The sequence below is a fragment of the Chelonia mydas genome, chromosome 4, assembly GCF_015237465.2.
Source record: "Chelonia mydas isolate rCheMyd1 chromosome 4, rCheMyd1.pri.v2, whole genome shotgun sequence".
In the NCBI taxonomy this organism is placed as follows: domain Eukaryota; kingdom Metazoa; phylum Chordata; order Testudines; family Cheloniidae; genus Chelonia; species Chelonia mydas.
In genome coordinates, this window is record NC_057852.1 from 125,761,078 (window position 1) to 125,784,462 (window position 23,385).

At 40.6% G+C, this 23,385-nt stretch overlaps 1 protein-coding gene across 2 annotated transcripts in view; it reads left to right on the top strand.

The window, feature by feature from the left end:
• The first annotated feature begins 1,178 nt into the window (after positions 1-1,178).
• CTBP1 (C-terminal binding protein 1) overlaps positions 1,179-23,385 on the top strand; it is a 408,406-nt gene continuing 386,199 nt past the window's right edge. Inside the window, exon 1 of one of the 2 annotated variants that reach the window (XM_027826156.3) lies at positions 1,179-1,430. The gene's annotated coding sequence lies outside the window, so the exon portion shown is untranslated. The remainder of the gene's footprint in view (positions 1,431-23,385) is intronic. The other variant, XM_043544846.1, reaches the window with a different exon arrangement.

Sequence of the window (23,385 nt, forward strand, 5' to 3'; positions counted from 1 at the left end):
GGGATTTTAAAATGAAAAATAATGCTTCAGAATAAGGGACTGGGAGAAAGCAAAATTTGAATTTGAATGACTTAATAGTGATATTCTGAGTTTCTGCATTAGTGAGATGAGGGCTATATTGGCTTATATGCATTCTGTTGAACTGAGGGATAACTGAATGTACACTTTGGTTTCGTCTGACATGTTTTTTTACTTTGACCTGTCAATCCATGTATGTTTACATTTTACAAAAAAAATGTACTAGTATGTGAATAGAATTCAATGCTTGTATTGCAGTTGTGACAGTTGACTTGTAATTGTGAAATGACTGTTGTTCCTTGGTTATGTGTATATAGGATGAACAATCCTAATAAAGATGTACATTAAAAGCGAAAGCTATAACGTTGCACTATGTCCTGGCTATTTAGTCATCTATATTAAATAAGTTGTCCATCTTAGTGCAGTTTCCATGGGTCAGTTATCCACGCCATAAAACCATCACCACTTCAGACATTGACTCTGATTGGTCAAAGATTGAATAAGTGTACAGATTGGCTTGCCTTGTCACCCTTTAGAGCAGCATTGTAAAGTAGCCATTGCAGAGCAAACAAAAATTATGTTCAGCCACCTTACCATGATGATGAGGGCATTTTACTTGCCTGTCAGAAAAAGTATTTGCTTCAAGCAAGTGGTGTGAGTAGAATTTTACAAAGCTGCCTTAGAGGATTAGCGATGACACACATTGTCAAGGGCCACTGTCTGTGCTGACTAGCTCTTTGAATAGACAATATCTCCAGGACTATCCAATAAATTCACTTAAAAGTTATTTAAAAGTTACTGTGTATTCAGACTACCCTGTTTTCAAATATTAATAAATATTTATTAGTGTGTTTTTATAAAAAGCAAAGCACCAGGTTCACATTGTAGATCAAAGGGTCTGTGAAATTTTATTTTTGAAAAGGAGTGTTTTATTTATATTGGAAAAGTGCAAATAAGGCTTCCAGAGCTGATAAAATGGGTGTACTTTTGTGCCCCTAAAACTTTTTGAATAGTCTAAATGGATATTTAAAAAATATTTTAAAAAATCACCTGTTTTAGCTAGGAGCAATTTTTTGCGGGCTTGAGTTATAACCACCTGCAAATAGGGGTTTAGGATGGAAGTGCTGACACAGACTGAACTATAGAGCAGTGTCCGTCGTGCTGCTGTAATAACTGCCCGGACACTGTTTTCTGCTTTCCCATTACTGTGTTCTGTTCCTCTCTAATTCACTATTTTTAAACTTTCTGAGAAGTTTGATATTATTTAGAGCACATAAAGTGCGTGGAATAACCTGAGGAGTAAAACTGTTCAGTAGCATGGACTTGTTAATCTCAGCCTGATCTTGTCAGTAACAGCAGAGCAGAGGGAGAGGGAGAGGGAGAGGAACTCCGGCTGGGGCAGCGCTCCAAAGGTTTGTCTGTTATTTTATGGCTAAATTACGTCTCAGCACCAAACTGTTAAGTATGCGGAGTGTTGTTTATAATCTGTAGATTCCGCAGTTGCGAAAATATGTGTGTTTAGCTGTATTGTTTGTTTGCAACGGGGAAGATTTGCCTGTGTGTGTATGGAAGAGAGCGAGTGTGTGTTACGATCTGGGAAACGCTGAAGAAGAAGAAACCCTGTTGGTTCTCCATGCAAATGACCGCTTTGGTTGTAACAAAAGCCTTGATGTTGGGCTTGGAAAAATGATCTGACAGTGTAACAACCCCAGGCCACTTTCGCCATGTTTTTGTTTATTCATGTTTCATTCCGTTTTCCGTAGCTATCTCACAGATGTTTCCAATTTCACTGTTTTTACACTGTCGATCCTCCTTTTTTGGAGTTAGCAGTAAAATGTGTGAAAGAATGTTAACAAAACAGAGAGGTGTTGCAGATGTTTATACTTTAGTTCTTGCGTTGCGCTTGACGGTATTGGCAGAGGGATACAGTACATATGAAGGAACGTCAGAAGCATCTGTTTTAACTACGGAGCTTGTAATTTCTAAATGTGCCCATTGTAACTTGGATTTTAACATAAGCAGATGAAGTGAACACGTTCCTGATACAATATGTCCAGTTAGTATCCTTTTTGGTTGTTACTATTTCTGGGGGGGGAGATAAAAATAAGAGCGAGGAAAGGAATATATGTGACACAACATGTATGCTCCTAGATAAACTCCTGCCATCTCTTAGTGCCTTTAAATATTTGAACAGCTTCTGTTAAGTCAAATAAAATTGGTTACCATGAGAAACAAAAAAGTATAATAGAATAGTTTAAACAGACTAATGAAAACGTTAACAAGGAATTGCTTTAAAAATATTCCTAGAATGGTAGTAGTGGGAAAAATCGTTTAAACAGAATTAGTAGTAACACATTTAAACCTTTTCGCCAGGGATGAACCTGGAAAACGCTCGCTCTCTTCCCTCCTCCTCCGCCCCCCCCCCCCCCCGAAATAACCTGCAGAGATGAATGATGAATCTTAATGTCATATATATTGATATATTGAAATGTAATTTTGTCTATTAACCACATACAAACAGTTGGTTTATAAAATTGCATGATTGTTGAACATATCAAGACATACACCTATAAAACCTTAAATCTTAAAGGACAAAATGATTCAGTGTCCAGAGCTACTGTTTAAATCAAACGTACGGTGAGATGTAAAGTTACTTAAATCCTCGCTCACTATGCATATGTGGATCTCATAATCTCTCTTCATAGGCTGGAGATTAAAGAGAAAAGGATTACAGAATCTAGAGAATTTTTTAGCAGAAGACCTGTAGCCTTACTCTGGGAATTAACACTGAAGAGGCTTTTAAGGAGGGGCAGGATTGCGGTAAACATTTTGTTGTATAGTCCTAATAATTCTAGAAATGGATCTTTCTTGTTGGTTCTGAATGATCACCAGCCAATTGTATCGGTGTTCACATAAGTGAATGGAATCAATCTTTTATATGTTTCATAATAATAAAGAACCTTCCTGCCCCAACAAAAGCAAAACAAAAAACTTTGCATAGATTTTTATGTCACCAAGTAGCAATATGGGTAAAGCATGTCATTCTATGCATTGTATTCACTTGTTTTTTGTTTTTCTGAAATAAAGCATTTTTCTTTCTTGTCTGAAAATAAAGCTTTGAACGGCTTCCCCATTTTAAAACATGAATATGATACTTGTATACATATATTTGATTGCTTTCTAAAATTTGACAGTATCAAATGGAAAATGGCCTATGCGGAAAAAGAAGTTTAAATAAAACCAGAAAGTTGATATTGTGGTCAGTCTTTATTGTGGTAATTAAGAACGGAGCCTAATAGACTTTGACCATGCTCCTACTCCTGCTTCAGCTGAGAAGAAGTTAAGGTGCTATGTTACACTTTTTGCAAAAGTGTTTCAGCTGATGAAGCAGATCATTTCATATGGACACGAATGTCATGCTTATTTGTTTGGAGAAAAGTTGCTGATCATACTGACTCTTGAAGGAATGGGACAAAGAAGAGGCTAAGTGGAGATACTAGTTACTGATTAATTGTGTGGAATATGGAAAGAATGTGAAAATTTTTCTTTTAATGGTTTATTGTGAAAAAGTTTTGGGAAAACATTATTATTATTACAAATAATATTTTTTGTAAAATATATATATATATATATACTTTTAATGTACTGGTGGAATATTTGATTTTTTAAAGTACACATTAGAACTAGTAGTTCAGCATAGTCCATCCTGGACTTTGTCAATAGCAAATCTTATAAGCATCTTAAATGTTTTATTGGGACTCTTTCTCAGTCTCCTGTGTCAGGACATAATCCCACTCTTTCTCCTCCCAACTCCTGGTATCTGTTATGAAACCTGTGGTTAGAAAGCCCTGAATTATTTTGATGAAACACCATTCCATGAAAACACATGAAATTGAATTGCTTAGATTGGAAGATTGTTCAGATTAGTGCTCAGAATTATTAAAATATATTTACAAATTAGTGAGAGTTATATTGCTGAAACTGTATTACAATACAAAAATAATATTTAACACAGTTATTGCAGTTCCACAAAAGCATTTAAGAAATACCATTAGTTGTGTTATGCTCTACATGCTTTATTTTTAGTGACCGGGGGGGGGGGGGGCGAGGCGGCGTTATATGGGTTTTTTGTTGTTGTTTTTTTCTTTGTTTGAGGAGTGGGAGTAAAAAAAAAAAAACAACCCCTCAGGTGATATAGTACAATAGTAATGATTAGTTATTTTTAGTTTGGTATCTTATATATTTATTTTAGACATAAATGTTTGTTTAAGTAAAAGTTGCTAGCTTTATGTAGAAATTGGTTATTTGTCCCAGGAGGTAAATTAATTTCAGATACATCTTGTACTCAAATGAATTGACATACATAATCACTTGTACCTTCAATTCACGTTTCATTATGTTGCTTTGTTCAGGATATACACTATCTTTTTTTTTTTTTTTTAACAACACTGTGTATATATTTGACATATGTCAAGAAAGGGATGCAGTATGGCCTAGTAAACAGAGCAATAGAATGGGATTCAGGAGACCAGAATTCTTTTCCTGGCTCTGTCATTGGCTTGTTGTGTAACTTGGGCAAATCTTGTCACTTATCTGTGCATCAGTTTTGGTTTCTGTAAAATAGGGACAGTGATACTTTGTAATGTGTATTTGAAATCTACTGATGAAAAATGCAATGTAAGAGCTAGGTATTATTATTATTTATTGACAAAATGGGATGGAAAGCTCTGATGGCTTCTCATTAGTATTCACTCATCATGGACGATGGGTGAACCACCCCCCCTTTGGGGAGGCTAGCCCCCCCCCACCCCCCCAGCCCTGCCCCTTCCACCCAAGGTCCTGCCCGCCAGAGGCTTGAGCCCCTCCAGCCCCATGGCAGGAGGAGCCCCAGCCAAACTGTCCCAACTCCTGGTCCAGTCTGAGCACCAGCCTGAGATCCAGCCTGATCCCTGGGTCAACCCGAGCTGCCCTGGGCCGCCGGCCAGAGTGAGCACCAGCCCAGGCCACCAGCCGAGCCCAAGCTCCACGCCACCAGCCCAAGCTCAGACCACACCGGCTTGGAGGGAGAGGGGGAGCAAGGGTGGGATCTTGGGGTGGAGCATGGGAGGCGCCACAGGCTAGGTTAGGGGAGGTTTAGCCTCCGCTGGCCTATTATACATGCCGCCTATGGAGCTCATGTGACTTCTTGGTGGTGGCTCATCTGAGGGTTTTTTATTTGCAACTGGGCTGGCATCCAAAATTTAAAATGTCCAGTCACTAGTGATTTGATGACACACTAGCAAACAGCCCAGGTAAAATGATGGTGTGTGTGCAGTCAGGATTTTTAATCCTAATTTTGACACTTGGATTTAAGGGAGAAATTGTGAGGGTGGGATTTGGACGTTGAGGGGGGTTATCTCTAAAAATCCAATAAGTACTTTTCAAATGAAATAACAAATGGTGTATTTCCTCAACTCCAAATAGCTCTGTAATAACAAAGACTTATTTTGTTTTAAAATTTAAAACCTGTGAGTTTTTTAGTTGACTTGTTCAGATTGGCTGGCTGAGACTCTGTGCTAGAAAAGTAAATTTAACAATAAATTTGTTGTAGGCTAAAATATGTTTAAAAAAGAACAACAACAAAAAACCGAACCCCTCATCCCCTTGCTCCTTCTCTTCCCCCCCGGCCGCCCCACAACTTGTGGCCTTCTCAATTTCTGCTCACTGACTATACTGGATTAATGAATCTTTTTGGTCTTGATTTTGCAAATAGTTATGCATGTATTTAATCTTAAATAGTCAACACTTTGAAGTCAATGGGTCTGCTCAAGTGCTTATAGTAAGAACATGATAAAGTTTTGCAAGTCTGTAGTATCTTCTACTGTAACTTGATCATATGGAATGGATATGGCAGTCAAACTGAACTGACATTCTGAAGTGTTACAAGTTGTCCCTTAGGTTAGGTGTACTTTAAATATATGATCCAAGACAATTAGGAAAGAAGTAGGAATGGTGCTCATCCACATCTATTTGTACATCATAGAGTCTTGTGTAAATTGATCTTAGACTGGATATAAAAGTATGCAGGATAATTTTATTTTGAAGACGTATGCACCAAACAGCTTAAAAAGCATTAGACTGATTTCTCAGCCTGTACAGTTTTAATCTAATATATGGTCATTTACCATAGTTTACAATAGTACTCGTTGTTTATGATTGCTTAGGACTGATCAGTCCTAATCAATATGCCCCTTTGCCAGATTGAAGCAGTTGAATGTCAAAACCGAATGGTAAAATGTTAGGAAATTATGGTTTGAAAGACTCCCTGCATTTTAAGAAGATTCCATAGTTTCCTTTTGTGTCGTTCTGCGTCAAATATCTGTCAAAACTGTCTTGATCTTTGTTGATAGAATCAGTCTTTGGTCCCTGGTTGAAACTGCTATCATTGCAACACTTAGTTTGCAACAACTGGAAATAATTTAAATGGAGACTCTAACTTGTTGTGTATATATAGTTTATAAAAACCCTTTTAGAAGTTTGAAAATAATTTTCTCCCACTAATTTTCCATTTAACAGGCTTTTTTTCTTATGGTGAGCAAGCCAACACGGCTAAATTTTTTGTAAATTTCTTTGTACAACAATATTAGCCATGTCTGCACAACTCCTGGAATCTGAGTTCAGTAGTAATTTGAAAAGCATTATTTATCCTATATAAATAGTGGCTGCTGTTTAGATTTCTCAGTAAGAAAGCGATGGAGTTCTTTTAGCTTTAAAAATTAGAATCCAGATCACACTTTGGACCTAGTAAATTATAACATTTGTTACATGGGTAAAACTCAGAGCCTAAATTACTTGACAATAACGTTTATCTTAATTTTCTTGCAAGTAGAGAATCCTTGCAACTTCTGCTGCATTCTTAATACATTTGTTTGCCTTTCTAAGATGGCCCTGTCTAGTGCCCTCTTGTCAGACAAGAAAGCCATCTCCATTTTATTCTTCACTGAAATAATGGAGTCATGATAAATCACTATGTTGTGTTTTGACTGTTGCTACTGCAGGCTGAAGTGTGTTCCTCCTTTTTGCTATTGTCAAAAGGTGGCAAAATAAATAATTTTTTTTTGTAAAAAGAAAACTAATGACTTTTTGGGTGCCCTTTTGTTAGAACCTTTCCTTTTTTCATCATTTCATTAGTTTACTTACTGCTTCCATTCAAGAAATTACATGGCATGAAAGTTTCTTGTATGTGACTTTTATATTGCATGGATATATACTTGTTGCTGCTCTATACTATACTTTTACTGCAGTGGGGCAGAAAAACAGAGAAGGAAACTGACAGTACAATACATTAGTCTAATCTTTTTCAATGCCTGATCCTTTTCTGAATAACCACTCTTCCTGCTCTTCCCACTGCTGGAGTGAGGGAAGGAGGAATCGGCAGCTATATCAGTCATATAGTCAGTTGTGATTGTCCATATTTTGAACCTAAGTGAGATGGGTTTAGTCTTCTGCAGTTAGTTTCTCATTCATCAGGCCTCTACAAGAAACAGAAATGGAGAGCAAGAACAAAGATATCTCTTAATGTGAAGTAAGAAAGGAAAGAGGTTAGGGGAATTTCTGATCAGTGAAAGGTTTCAGAGTGTGTGTATGGGGGGTGGGGGGTGAGAAAACCTGTATTTGTGCTGGAAATGGCCCACCTTGATTTTCATGCACGTTGTAAGGAGAGTGGTCACTTTGGATAGGCTATTACCAGCAGGAGAGTGAGTTTGTGTGTGTGGTTTTTGGAGGGGGGTGAGGGGGTGAGAGAACCTGGATTCCTGCAGGAAATGGCCCACCTTGATTATCATACACATTGTGAAGAGAGTGGTCACTTTGGATGGGCTATTACCAGCAAGAGAGTGAGTTTGTCTGTGGGGGGGCGGAGGGTGAGAAAACCTGGATTTGTGCTGGAAATGGCCCATCTTGATGATCACTTTAGATAAGCTATTACCAGCAGGAGAGTGGGGTGGGAGGAGGTATTGTTTCATGGTGTCTGTGTATGTAATAATGTCTTCTGCAGTTTCCACAGTATGCATCCGATGAAGTGAGCTGTAGCTCACAAAAGCTCATGCTCAGATAAATTGGTTAGTCTCTAAGGTGCCACAAGTACTCCTTTTCTTTTTTTGATCAGTGAAAAGTGATCACGTGGCTTTTGGTCAATGCATTCCCCCAAAAGAAATCATGTTGTCACACAAAATTCTAAGGAAAAATCCGTTTAGTCTTCCTCCAGTGCCAGAGCATCTGTTCAGATTTGCCTCCAGAAACTTTTTTTGCATCCTTACCACTCCCCTTAATAATGGAAAAAAGTTAGATTTGGCAGACTATTTCATCTCTTAGGAAGTTACATTGCAGAAAGTGAAGATTGTTTTAGAATCAGAATCTCAAAAGTTAATCGAGTGTGTTTCTCTACAACATTTTTCATCTCCCCAAATTACCATAATCTCTCCAGTCCAGCACCAAAGAGGTGTAAAGGAAGGATAGTTCCCCTTTTCCTTTAGGAAATAGAACAAAAGTGTTCTCTCTCTCTGTTGTACAAAATATAATGGAATTGGTGTGCAAGGTTTCACACTCAAAACAGTTGTTCAATAGAAAGGTACTCTGAGACTCTTTTTCTTTTCTTTCCTTACACAGATGCAATATTAGCAGTGTATTTAAAGTTCAGACTTCATTAGACTTTGTTTCGTGGTATTTTAGACAGATATAATTAATTGGAAAAATGATTGAGAGTTTTCTCAGTAAAACATATTTTTACACCTCATATATATACTAACTCTTATTCGTAAGCGTCTTTTGCTGTCATCTAATGGATGACACACATTCAAAGAGGTAGAAACTTGTGAAGAAACTACCTACATCTAAAGTAAACTATAAATATAATTCCCCCCCCCCACACACACCCTTTAGTAATTTAAATAATAGGGATCAGGGATCACACAATCTTAGTGACTATTTTGGAGAAATTCTGACCCAGTCTGCTTGGCTTTGTGGCTCTGACCACTGATACGTTTGCAGCAGGATGATGATGATAGTATTTTTCATTTAAATTATGAATAATGGTTCTTCCCCTTATAGTAGCCAGACGTTTGGATGGTTTGTTGGACTATGCCCTCAAGAATTCAAGGCTATTTATCTCTGCATCAGATATACAGGGGAAGTGGTCGAAATTTTGCTCCTGCAATAAGATTTACAAGCCTAATTTTTCTATCAAATTGCCTGAACTCCCCCCCAATTTTGCAATATAGAATTAGAAGTACAGATCTTACCAGTCTGCAGAGAAGTCAGGAAGGGGATGCGATCATTTTTAGCTGTCTCTTCCCAGTTAAAGAATCCCATTCTGGAAGTCTTATGTCCAAGAAGAAACCTAAACAATCACAAAGGATCCTTAGTGTGTATCAGATGATCACAGACTCCTAGAATATCAGGGTTGGAAGGGACCTCAGGAGGTCATCTAGTCCAACCCCTTGCTCAAAGCAGGACCAATACCCAACTAAATCATCCCAGCCAGGGCTTTGTCAAGCCTGACCTTGAAAACCTGTAAGGAAGGAGATTCCACCACCTCCCTAGGTAACCCATTCCAGTGCTTCACCCGCCCTCCTAGTGAAAAAGTGTTTCCTAACATCCAACCTAAACCTCCCTCATTGCAACTTGTGACCATTACTCCTTGTTCTGTCATCTGCTACCACTGAGAACAGTCTAGAGCCATCCTCTTTGGAACCACCTTTCGGGTAGTTGAAAGCAGCTATCAAATCCCCCCTCATTCTTCTCTTCCGCAGACTAACAATCCCAGTTCCCTCAGCCTCTCCTCGTAAGTCATGTGCTCCAGCCCCCTATTAATTTTTGTTGCCCTCCGCTGGACTCTCTCCAATTTTTCCACATCCTTCTTGTAGTATGGGGCCCAAAACTGGACACAGTACTCCAGATGAGGCCTCACCAATGTCAAATAGAGGGGAACGATCACGTCCCTCTATCTGCTGGCAATGCCCCTACTTATACAGCCCAAAATGCCCTTAGCCTTCTTGGCAACAATGCCACACTGTTCACTCATATCCAGCTTCTCATCCACTGTAACCCCTAGGTCCTTTTCTGCAGAACTGCTGCCTAGCCATTCGGTCCCTAGTCTGTAGAAGTGCATGGGATTCTTCTGTCCTAAGTGCAGGACTCTGCCCTTGTCCTTGTTGAACCTCATCAGATTTCTTTTGGCCCAATCCTCTAATTTGTCTAGGTCCCTCTGTATCCTATCCCTACCCTCCAGCATATCTACCACTCAGTTTAGTGTCCTCTTCACTCTTGCTGAGCGTGCAGTCCACGCCATCCTCCAGACCGTTAATGAAGATATTGAACAAAACCGGCCCCAGGACCAACCCTTGGGGCACTCCGCTTGATACCGGCTGCCAACTAGACATGGAGCCATTGATCACTGCCCATTGAGCCCGACAATCTAGCCAGCTTTCTATCCACCTTATAGTCCATTCATCCAGCCCATACTTCTTTAACTTGCTGGCAGGAATACTGTGGGAAACCGTATCAAAAGCTTTGCTAAAGTCAAGGAATAACACGTCCACTGTTTTCCCCTCATCCACAGAGCCCGTTATCTCGTCATAGAAGACAATTAGGCAATGATGGGCTCCTACTTATAATAAACAGCACTAGGCACCCTTTCCACAACCCTTCCTCCTGGCTAGTGGGGCAGCCAAAAGACGTAGTGAGCCTGCAGGAACTTTGTTTGTAAATAAGATGGCTTCACCCATAACATCAGAAACCTATTTACTAAGGCTATGGCCTAAGATTCCACTCAATGGACTATAAGAGGTAAATCATCTACAAGTTAGTTATGACTGCAGAGCACTGAGTCTGGAAAAGGAGTTACATTCTTTCTGAATGTATGAATTACCGAATAGACTATTGAATGTTTGAATGAATTATTGAATAGACTATAGAACTTTATAAATATAGAAAAACTAACACTTCTTGTCATTTATTAAAATATGAGGACCGTTTAGTGTGATGGACAGTATGCCATACCAGTGCATTAAGGAAGCTTATAGGATACCCAGAAGTTCTTTTCCCATAGAAGTCTGTGAGCACACACCATTTGGGCCTTGATACTTCCTGGGCTGAGAGGGGAGAGGCTACTGCAGAAGATTTGTGCACGACAATCACCTGACACTTTTGCTATACATTATAGGATAAATGTTGCATTGACATGCACAGTATTTGTCTATAATGTGACTATAGCTTAATAGGCTAGATCAGGGGTCGGCCACCTTTCAGAAATGGTGTGCCGAGTCTTCATTTATTCACTCTAATTTAAGGTTTAGCATGCCAGTATTACATTTTAACATTTTTAGAAGGGCTCTTTCTATAAGTCTATAATATATAACTAAACTATTGTTGTATGTAAAGTAAATAAGATTTTTTAAATGTTTAAGAAACTTCATTTAGAATTAAATTAAAATGCAGAGCCCCCTGGACTGGTGGCCAGGACCCGGGCAGTGTCAGTGCCACTGAAAATCAGTTCGCATGCCACCTTTAGCACCCGTGCCATAGGTTGCCTATCCCTGAGCTAGATATTCATCTTCCTTGTTTGTCATGCTCTCTTCTTTGCATTCTTTTGTCTGTTTCCCAGTAGTGAGATTTGGCAAACTCCACTTTTTGTACTGTTGACGATTAGTTTCAGAAGCACATTTTCTCCTACCTGCTAACTGTTTTCTGTGTCTTGATTCTATCATTACAGATGTCTGTCCAGGAATATTGTTTGGAGAAGACTTCAGATTTAGTTTGTTCAAAACATCTTAGGTGTCTTGTACCTTTTAGACTTAGGTTTGTGGGTTTGGCTTTTTGTGTTTTGTTTTTTATATTTTGTTTTTTTCAGACAAGGGAGAAGTTCAACTGGAGATGTGCTAACATTATGTGGTGTGGAAAATGTCTATGTGTGTGACAGAAAAGAATACTTCACAGTCCTCACTCATGGAACCAAATCTACAATTGTGTAGAAAATCTTGTTTTACAACGCCTAAAGATATTTTTGCGTGCATTTGTATCTATCTTAGGTCATTGAGGCCTCTAATCACTACAGTATTTAGCTGCTGGACATAAAAATTAAGAAAAGCATAAAATTTAAAATGGTCTGTCTATACCTTCCTAGGATTAGGCTGCTTAAAATTGCTTTGGGATTATTTTTCTATTTCTGCCTTTGATTACTTCTTTCTTAACTTCTCTGTTTCCTCTCTCTCCCTCACCTTCATTTTTCGCCACCTGTTATTGCCCAATAGTCTTCTGTCAATGATCTGGTTTTTCGCTGGGCTCTGAAAAGTGTTAGATTAGGGATTATTGTGATTTTTGTTTGGCAAATTGTTCTGGAGTTTAGGACTCATCACTGCAACCTTTGATGTTAAAGCCATCTCCATGCTATCGTCTGGTTCGAATACTGAATGTGGAGGTGCCAAGATACTGTAAGAAGTTAGGTGCTGTTGGCATCTAATTCTTGTCATTTATTGATTAGTGGAAGAAGTTGGAGATGGGACAGTAGTTTAGATCTGTTAGTATGCAGTGTTGGTTTCTTGATATTATTGTATCTAAACTATTGCATACTTCAGAAAGGTTCACCCACTAGATAATGGTATGCAGCCCTCTATGGCTTTGTAATTTTTTTATATATAATTTTTTCTCTATAATAAATTGTTTAATTGTAATCCTTAAATCAGAATCATGTTGGGTCCATGTAGATGCTTTACCTTATTTTCATATTTTGGTTTAAAGTCTTTAATTGCTTCAGGGTGCAGACATTTTTCATATCAATGTCACTGGAGTCAATGAAGATCTCATAATGCTCTTTTTTTTGGCAAGAGTACATATTCCAATTGGATAATAACATATTGCCTATTGTACCTGGAATTTCAATATATAGTTTCAACATTCTCTCCTGAATTGATAACCATTTAACAGCCACTTTTTATACATCAGTTATCGCGTTCCATTTCAATAGTTAAATTCGTGCAGTTCTTGGTGAAATTATTTTACATGTATCAGTGGTTCTTAACCTTTACTGCAGCCTGCACCCTTTTGGTTCTCAAAATATGTTTTGCACCCCTTATCAAAAATCGTTGGAGTAGGTCAGTTTTTTAAACCTAGATATATTTTTTTTGTTTGTATATTACAGTAATCATTTAAAAATGTATAATGTTAATAAATACATAGGTTTGATGAAACAAAGTAATTGTACTTACGTGCCTGTGCTTAATTTGTGTTTTTGATGATTTACCTTCTAAAAAAATCTGGCATGTCTCGCACCCCCGGAAAGGGCATCTCACACCCTCAGGGGGTGCATGCACCCCAGGTTAAGAACCACTGATACATATATATGGTAGCCATAAAAAATGCACTACATAGTGGTTTGCAGTGGTGTTCTTGTAGCCATGTTGGTCCCAGGATATTAGAGAGACAAAATGGGTAAGGTAATATCTTTTACTGGACCAACTTCTGTTGGTGAAAGAGACAAGCTTTTGAACTACACAGAGCTCTTCTTCAGGTCTGGGAAGAAGTGGCATATAGTGGTATCTCAGATACCACAGTTATTTCCTAATCTAGGAAGAGAGAAGTATAGTGGTTTCTTGAATACTGCTGCATAATAACTGTTGGTAAATACTGATTCTTTAATGGCAACTGCTATCTGTATGTACGCTTTCATTTTTATAGCACATTCAGTCAAAGACCCCAAACCATGCTGTAAAACTGCAAAATGCAGTAAAATATTTAAAGTGAATATTATTTTTGCACTCATCAGTCTGAGTAGTTGACACTCAATATGGAATGCATCCACTGATGTGGTAAAATATTTCCACTTTATTTTTTTCCTTCCGTCATTAGAAGTAGGATCTTGAAATGAAAGGCACAGTGAAAATATTATATATTATAAATGTCAAGTAATTTTAATCAGATTCTTCTTAAAAAGGAGATAGGTGGAGTTCTGCCCTTTGCTGAAGCCAAGGTACACCAACTTTCTAAACTATATAATATATTTCATCAATTTCCTATGCAATATAATCCTAATTCTGAAATGGATGTTGCATCTGGCTACTTGACTAAGTAATCCATGTCAGTTAGAAAATAACAGCTGCCACTTTCTCTCTATAATAGTGGCTGCAATACGTTTATCGTTTTCATTGATATGTAAACTGTCATGCAGCATAAGCTTGATTCAACACCTGTTGAAGTCAATGGAAAAGTTCCCATTGACTTTGATGGGTGTTGGAAAATGCCCTGCCTGAGATAACCTCACTGTTTTCATATGAGACCAACTTTTTGGTTATATTTATCTTACATCTGGATACAGACGTCAGGTGATAATGCCAATTAAATCCATAAAAATTATTTTAAATTGATTTTTAAACCAAAATGAGGATCCTGATGCCCTACTCCCATTGTACCACAGTGGGGAATTTTACTGTTGATATAGTATATATTACAACCTTTGTTGGGGAAAAAGGTAATTTTTAATAAAAGATTTTGCAAAATGAAATAATAGGTCATAGGTACAGAACAAATAATATATGGGGATACAGGTTATTGGAAAGTGAAAACACCTATGACATACTACTATAAATATTGTATGTAGTACAGAAGGTACCTAAGCATTTCATGTATTGAAACCAGACTCTAAACAGTGATTCTGTTCAGCAGATACTTCTTTGCATTTGAGTACTACTTTAGATGTTGGTTAGATTTCTTAGGGCACCCAGGGCTGTGAGTCATCTTATTGCCACCTGCCTCCAACATGAAGATGTCTTGCATGGGCCAGGTAGGTGTTACCTCTGTACCAGCCCTGTTTTGCCCTGGTTAGGCCTCCCCTTAAATCTCTGGAAACTATCTCCCTGTGGTATCCAGCCCCTGACCTTTGGATACCCACAGAAATTCCAGATCCACTGTTTCCAAAGAAAGAGTGTACCCCAGTTTACCAATTTTACCTTACCACCACTCTTGCATCACACACAGTCCTTGAGTTCAATGATAGAAAAATGAAAGGAAATTTATTTAAGAAAGAATAGAGATTCAACAGAAGCAAGTGTGACTGATGGATACCTATGGGTACATATAAAACTAAATCATAAAACATGAACAAGAGCCTACACTTATTGACAGTTATCTTTCCTATCTAATAATGATTCTGATTCTCCTTCCACATCATTCGCTAGCCCCAGAGAGCTATGACTCAGACGTTCATCAAGGTACCTCCTCAGTGAATGGATCCAGTGTGTCTTTCTCTACCCTGTGTTGAATCAGTCTTTCATGCACAGTGTGATTGCCTCGCAGTCATATAATTCCTTTTCACTCCCAAGTGGTTTCAATTTTTATAGTTTGTCTTTGATGGTTTTCCATTGACTTTTCTGGGTTGGTGCAAAAGTAGACAATCGAGCAATACATTACATATCAACTAGCCGCAGAGGAGTGACAACTCCCTCCAGCTTGAATGGGACATCATCGAGACACATTATTCACTGGTGACTCTTACTCCCTCCAAGACCACAAGGGCGTAATTGTCAATATAGTTACATTATTCCTTAAACATCAACTGTACACATATGTGGCGGTGATTGAGTATTGATAAGTTACAAACTTTCTGAAGAAACATCATAAGCTATGATTTATGGACAAATACCACAAAAGCAGTACGTTAGGTTTAATGAGTTTGACAGGAGTTGCTTGTAAAGAACAGTGAACCCTTTGCCATTTGGCACAATGGTTTGTCACAATGTCACCAGTGGAGCAGGTAGCAGGAGTTAGGGGTCCTGTGGAAAAAATAGTATGTGATCATTTAAAGCAGTGCTTCTCAACCCTTGGGTCAGAACCCAAAAGTGGGTTGCAAGAATGTATGAAAGGGTCGTGAACAAACTTTAAAAAATAGATCATGTTGTGCATACGTTTTTTTAAAATAGACGTCGCTTGTGCTTCACTGTATGTTAGCAGTACGCATACCAATAAAGTTATTTGAACATGCAGATGTCACCGATAAGCCAATCAAATGCAACGTACAAAGAGTTATGGGAAAGACTATGCTGCAGAGTAGGGGTCTCGCTTCCCAGGCCCCACCCGCAAGCCGACTGCCTCGGGAAGGGATGTGGCGTGGACGTTGGTCCACCTGCCTATTTCTGCCATGTGTGTGGCAGCCTCTGCTGGCACCCAGCTGCCTCACAAGTGCCAGGCAGCTTGAAGGACATGTGGTGGCTCTAGGGAGGAGGCAGATTAGAGAGCAGGAGGTGGCAATTTGTGGGCAAGGAAAGCAAGTCCAGCCCAGCAGGAGGGAGCTGCCAGGATCTCCTCGCGAGCCTCAGCACCATCCCCATGTGCTGCTGGTCAATTTTCAGTGCCCTGGGTTCATCACCGAGCCTTGGGCTGCAGCAGCCCCGAGAGGGAGGATGCCCCTGAACAGCCCCTTCCTGACCCAGGGCAGCTGGTAAGCACTGAGGTATAGGAAAGGGGATTATATCTACCTCACAAAGCAGTGGTGAATACTGGAATACCAGAGCTGGAGTCCCAGAGGAGCTGTGGGAAGGAGAGAGTCCCCACGGAGTGCTTTTGCAACCAGTGCAGCTGGACTTCTGCAAATGTCTGGGCTCCATGGTGTACTGCATATGCCCATGAAAACTTTGCTCGGTGCACTGGGCACTCGCGATGGGGCTGGGGCTAGCTGTGCACAGTGTGGACCTGCTGGCAGTGCCCATGGCTTGCTTGGGGGTCAAGCATGGTTCACTTGGAGGCTGGGCGCACCACATTTAGCCTTTCCTGAAAAGTTGGTAGAGCTGGGCAACTCAGGAGCAGTCAGGCACAGTGCCCCACAGAGCACCGGGGGCAGTAGGGGGCAGAGGCGGAGGCTCTAGGTCTGTGCTCTGCTGCGGGCTGGTACCGTGCTCCTTTGCAACCTTAATATTCTTTTAATGTAGTTTTTTGTATATGTATATTGGAAAAAATCCAATTCATGAAGATAACTTTAAGAGTCAACGTCATTAGTCTACTGTTTTTCTTATTAACCTGACAAGGAAGGATTTGAGATATCTGTACTTTCAGCAATAGAGAATTTAGATACTATATTCATATTATGGCCATGTCTACACCACAGAGTTAAGTCAAATTAAGTTATATCAACTGTCATAAACTGTTGTAATTACATCACTTGTGCATGTTCACACAACACTCCTTTGTGTCAGCGGAGCATGTCCGCAGCTGTGCTCTAGCACCAATAGAACAGTGCACTGTGGGTCGCTATTCCACTGTGCAAATCGCCACTTTCTCCTGCTAGGAATTCTGGGATTGGATCGCAGTGCCTAATGGGGCTGGATCACCTCCATCATGGGGGCGTCTTTTCCGTCCCATAATTCCAAGGTCTTCCGACTGCATTTCATGACGTTCTTTAACTGTCCCTGTAAACTTTGCACTTGCTATCTCTGCCTGAAAGCATAGATCTTGAACTACCCACCAGTCTTATGATAGGCGTTTTGAACACAGTGCAGCTGATCCTGCAGTATTTCATGAGCTGCGAATCTCAAAAGGAATCCATGGTGCCTGTCCTGCTGTGTGCCATGGAAAGAAACAATTCAAGTTTGATGTTGGCAAGTTTCATGGAGCAGCTGCTCACGGTGGACTGTTGCTGCTGGGCTCGGAAAACAAGCACCGAGTGGTGAGATTGGATTGTGATGCAGGTATGGGATGGTGAGCAGTGTCTGCAGAACTTTCGTATGCCCAAAGTCACCTTCCTTGAACTGTGTGCAGAGCTTGCCCCCACCCTGCAGCGCGAGGACACCGAAATAAGAGCTGCCATCACAGTGGAATAGTGAGTGGTGATTGCAGTGTGGAAACTGGCAACTCCAGACTGCTACCGGTCAATGGAAAATCAGTTTGGAGCTGGGAAGTCCACCCTGGGGGTTGCAGTGAGGCAAGTATGCAGGGCAATTAATCGCCTCCTGCTACAAAGGACTGTGACTCTGGGCAATGTGCAGGAAATAGTGGATGGCTTTGCAGCAATGGGATTCCTTAACTGTGGCAGGGTGATAGATGGCATGCATATCCCAATTTTGGCCCGAGACCATATTGCGACAGAGTACTTCAACAGAAAGAGCTACTTCTCTATGGAATTGCAGGTGCTGGTAGATCACTGGGGTCATTCACAGACATCAACGTGGAGTGGTTAGGAAGGTGCATGACACACATATCTTCAGGAACACTGACCTATATAGAAAGCTGCATGTAGGGTCTTTCTTTCCAGACCACAGGATTCCATTAGGGGATGTGGAAATGCCCATAATGATTCTGGGAGACCAAGCCTACCCATTACTCCCATGGCTCATGAAACCATACACCGGAAACCTTGACAGCAGCAAGGAGCACTTCAGCAACAGGCTCAGCAGGTGTCAAATGACTGTAGAATGTGCACTGGGAGATTATTGGGTCACTGGTGCTGCCTTTTTGGCATGTTAGACTTCAATGAGGAAAATATTTCCATGGTCATAGCAGCCTGCTCTGAATCACATTTGTGAAGTGAAGGGGGAAAAGTTTCCTCAGAGGTGGAGTGTTGAGATGCCACTGTGTTTGAATTTCTGTTGCAAATACCTGTGTAGATCACAAATAAAGAATCACTGTCTTTGTAAGGCTCAATTTTTATTCAACAGCAATACACAGATTAACACAGCTAGGGTCCACCTATCGAGGAAGGGGAAGAGCATATTTGGATGCAGATTGGCTAACCTAGTGAGGAGGACTTTAAACTAGGTTCAAAGGGGGCAGGTGACCAAAGTCCACAGGTAAGTCAAAAACATGGAGACCTGGGAGAAGGGTCAGAATTTCGGGGCGAGCATGGGCTGTTAAAGCAGCGATAAAGGAGAGACAAGACAGAACTGCTGGGGGTGGGGGGATCAAATCAGTATCTTAGATGTCTGTATACTAATGCGAGAAGTATGAGGAATAAGCATGAACTCGAAATGCTATAAATAAACACAACTATGACATAGCTGGCATCACAGAGACTTGGTGGGATAATACGCATGACTGGAATCTTGGTATAGAATGGTACAGCTTACTCAGGAAGGCGGGCAGGGAAAAAAGGGAGGGTGTGTTGCCTTATATATTAAAAATGTATATACTTGGACTGAGGTTGAGACGGAAATAGGAGACAGACCTGTTAAAGTCTCTGGGCAAGGATAAAAGGGGTAAAACAAAGGGTGATGTCATGGTAGTGACTACTACAGACCACCTAACCAGGAAAAAGAGGTGGATGAGACTTTTTTTGAACAACTAACAAAATCATCCAAAGCACAGGACTTAGTGGTGATGTTGGACTTCAACTACTCAGACGTCTGTGGGGAAAATAACATAGCAAGGCACAGATTATCCAACAAGTTCTTGGAATGTATTGGAGACAATTTTTCATTTCAGAAGGTGGAGAAAGCTACTGGGGAGAGGCTGTTCTAGATTTGATTTTGACAAATCGGGAGAACCTGGTTGACAATTTGAAAGTGGAAGGCAGCTTGGGTGAAAGTGATCATGAAATGGTAGAGTTCATGATTCTAAGGAATGGTAGGAGGGAGAACAGCAAAATAAAGACAGTGGATTTCAAGAAGGCGGACTTTAGTAAACTCAGGGAGTTGGTCGGTAAGATCCCATGGGAAGCAAGTCTTAGGGGAAAAACAATTGAAGACAGTTGGCAGTTTTTCAAAGAAACATTATTAAGGGCACAAGAGCAAACTATCCCATTGTGTAGGAAAGATAGGAAGCATGGCAAGAGACCACCCTGGCTTAACCAGAAGATCTTCAATGATCTAAAAATAAAAAAATAAAAAGTCCTACAGAAAGTGGAAAGTAGGTCAAATTACAAAGGATGAATATAAACAAATAACACAAGTATGTAGGGACAAAATAAGAAAGGCCAAGGCACAAAACGAAATCAAACTAGCTAGAGACATAAAGGGTAACAAGAAAACATTCTACACATACATTAGAAGCAAGAGGAAGTCCAAGGACAGCATAGGCCTGTTACTCAATGAGGGAGGAAAAATAATAACAGAAAATGTGGAAATGGCAGAGGTGCTTAATGACTTCTTTGTTTCGGTTTTTACCAAGAAGGTTGGTGGTGATTGGGCGTCTAACGTAGTGAATGCCAGTGAAAATGAGGTAGGATCAGAGGCTAAAGTAGGAAAAGAACAACTTAAAAATTACTTAGACAAATTAGATGTCTTCAAGTCACCAGGGCCTGATGAAATGCATCCTAGAATACTCAAGGAGCTGACTGAGGAGAAATCTGAGCCATTAGCAATTATCTTTGAAAAGTCATGGAAGACGGGAGAGAATCCAGAAGACTGGATAATGGCAAATATAGTGCCAATCTATAAAAAGGGAAATAAGGACAACCAGGGGAATTACAGACCAGTCAGCTTAACTTCTGTGTCCGGAAAATAATGGAGGAAATAATTAAGTAATCACTTTGCAAACATCTAGAAGATAATAAGGTGATAAGTAAGAGCATGGATTTGTCAAGAACAAATCGTGTCAAACCAACCTGATAGTTTTCTTTGACAAGGTAACAAGCCTTGTGGATAGGTGGGAAGCAGTAAACGTGGTATATCTTGACTTAAGTAAAGCTTTTGATACTGTCTCACATAACCTTCTCATAAACAAACTGGGGAAATGCAACCTAGATGGAACTAATATAAGGTGGGTGCAACTGATTGGAAAACTGTTCCCAGGGAGTAGTTATTAACGGTTCACAGTCATGCTGGAAGAGCATAACGAGTGGGATCCCTCAGGGATCAGTTCTGGGTCTGGTTCTGATCAATAACTTTATCAGTGATTTAGATAATGGCATAGAGAGTACACTTATAAAGTTTGCGGATGATACCAAGCTGGGAAGGGTTGCAAGTGCAGCCTTTGGAGGATAGGATTAAAATTCAAAATGATCTGGACAGACTGGAGAAGTGGTCTGAAATAAATAGAATGAAATTCAATAAGGATAAATGCAAAGTACTTCATTTAGGAAGAAACAATCAATTGCACACATACAAAATGGGAAATGACTGCCTAGGAAAGAGTACTGCAGAAAGGGATCTGGGGGTCAGGGTGGACCACAAGCTTAATATAAGTTAACAGTGTAATACTGTTGCAAAAAAAAAAAGCAAACATCATTCTGGAATGTATTAGCCGGAGTGTTGTAAGCTGATTAGGCCTCAGCTGGAGTATTGTATCCAGTTCTGGGCGCCACATTTCAGGAAAGATGTGGACAAATTGGAGAAAGTCCAGAGAAGAGCAACAAAAATGATTAAAGGTCTAGAAAACATGACCTATGAGGGAAGATTGAGAATATTGGGTTTGTTTAGTCTGGAAAAGAGAAGACTGAGAGGGGACATAACAGTTTTCAAGTACATAAAAGGTTGTCACAAGGAGGAGGGAGAAGAATTGTTCTCCTTAACCTCTGAGGAATGGACAAGAAGCAATGGGCTTAAATTGCAGCAAAGGAGGTTTAGGTTGGTCACTAGGAAATATTCCTGACTGTTAGGGTGGTTAAGCACTGGAATAAATTGCCTAGGGAGGTTGTAGAATCTCTATCATTGGAGATTTTTAAGAGCAGGTTAGACAAACACCTGTCAGGAATGGTCTAGATAATACTTAGTCCTGCCATGAGTGCATGGGACTGAACTAGATGACTTCTCAAGGTCCCTTCCAGTCCTGTGAGTCTATGATTTCTTACAAGGGATGTGACAGTGAGCAGCACTCGCTGAAGTGAGGATCTCACAGCTTCATGTAAGTCCAGCTGTCATAATGGAAAATATCCTTAGGGGTGGAGTGCAAGGGGTACCGCGACAGGCCAGGAATGTGAGAGGAATGTGTGTGGGGAGTTTGGGGACGGCAAGAAATGCCATTCTATATGGACTTCAGTGGGAGTCAAGCATGCATGTGTTCTGCCTACAGTTCAATCAGGGACCTCAGCATCTCTATTTGACCTTCCATAAACTTTATTATCTGCTCGTGACCCTGTCTCCTCTCTTGGCTGTCCATTTGTAGTTTCTCTTTTATTGTCTCTCTCCACACTCTGTGCTCACTATTGGCCTGATTGCTGACGATTGGAGCAATTGCTGACGATTGGAGCAATTCCTGAGCCTTCTTACTCCGCTTCATTCTCCTCCTTGTCTGGTTGGGACACTCTGCCAGTGTGTAGAAGCTGGCCCTCAAGGGCACAATCTGCAGAAGCAAAAGAAACAATACAGAGTATTTGGTGCACACGCACAAACTTGAATCATAAAAATTACATACACCTCTTTCTCACTTTCACTTGGCAAGCATGCAGCACGGCTTGAGTGCTAAACATGGTAAGTTCTGCCTGAGTTGGAGTAGGGGGTGTAAGATAAGACAGGGTCTAGGTGATTTCAGAAGGGGATCAGTACAGCACCTGAGGACAGTATTCTGAATACTGGCACCATTTTCCGTGGGGGGAGGGAGGGATTGAAGCTGAAATCACACTACTGAGGGTTACTGAAGATGCAAGTGTGCATTTCCTGCACGCGTGCAGCTTCAGACTGGATTCGTATGCTGCGCGCCTGTGCACTGCTTAGTTTCCTGCAGAAGTAATTGCTGATTGGTTAAGCAAAGTTTCCTACAATGGGGCAAGAAACAAAGCAGCTCTGCCAAGGAACCTTTGGCAGAGGACTGCAGAGTATGTGCAAGAAAGTTTCCTAGAGATCTCTGTAGAGGATTCCCAGGAGATCTCAGTGTGCATTAACAAACTTTTCTGCAGGGCCCCACTGCATAGCTGCACTGGGTAATGTAAAGCGGATGCTAACAGTACCTAGTGTTGTTAATTTCTATCCCTTTTGCCACATGCACCATGTAACAAATAAAGGACACCTCTACCTCATGTAACCATGCACCATCAAAGAAAAAGTACTTACCTGAGTTCTCCTTTCCTGCTTCAGGCATGCCAGACCTGGACTGCTGAGACTGGCTAGACCCCATCAGAGTCCAAAAGAGGTCCTGGCTTCCCACACCATTGGATGAGCCTGTCCCACATCCTCTTCCAACTTGACCACCTTGTCTGCCACTTTGTCTCGGAGTTGACCAAGCAACAGTTGGCCTCCTTTGCAGGGCTGTCCTTAGGATTTATGGGGCCCTACGCAGTATTATTAAACTGGTGCCCCTATGCCGGACGGCAGCCCAGGCTCGCAGCCCCAGGGGTGGGGCGTGGGTGAGGGATGAGACAGCAAAGGATAGCGAGACGCCCAGCCCGCCTCACGGTGGTGGAGAGTCACAGTTCCCTGCAGAGACCCCCGTACCCTCTCCCTCTCGCAGAATGGACATGCAGAAGGTACCTAATTAAAA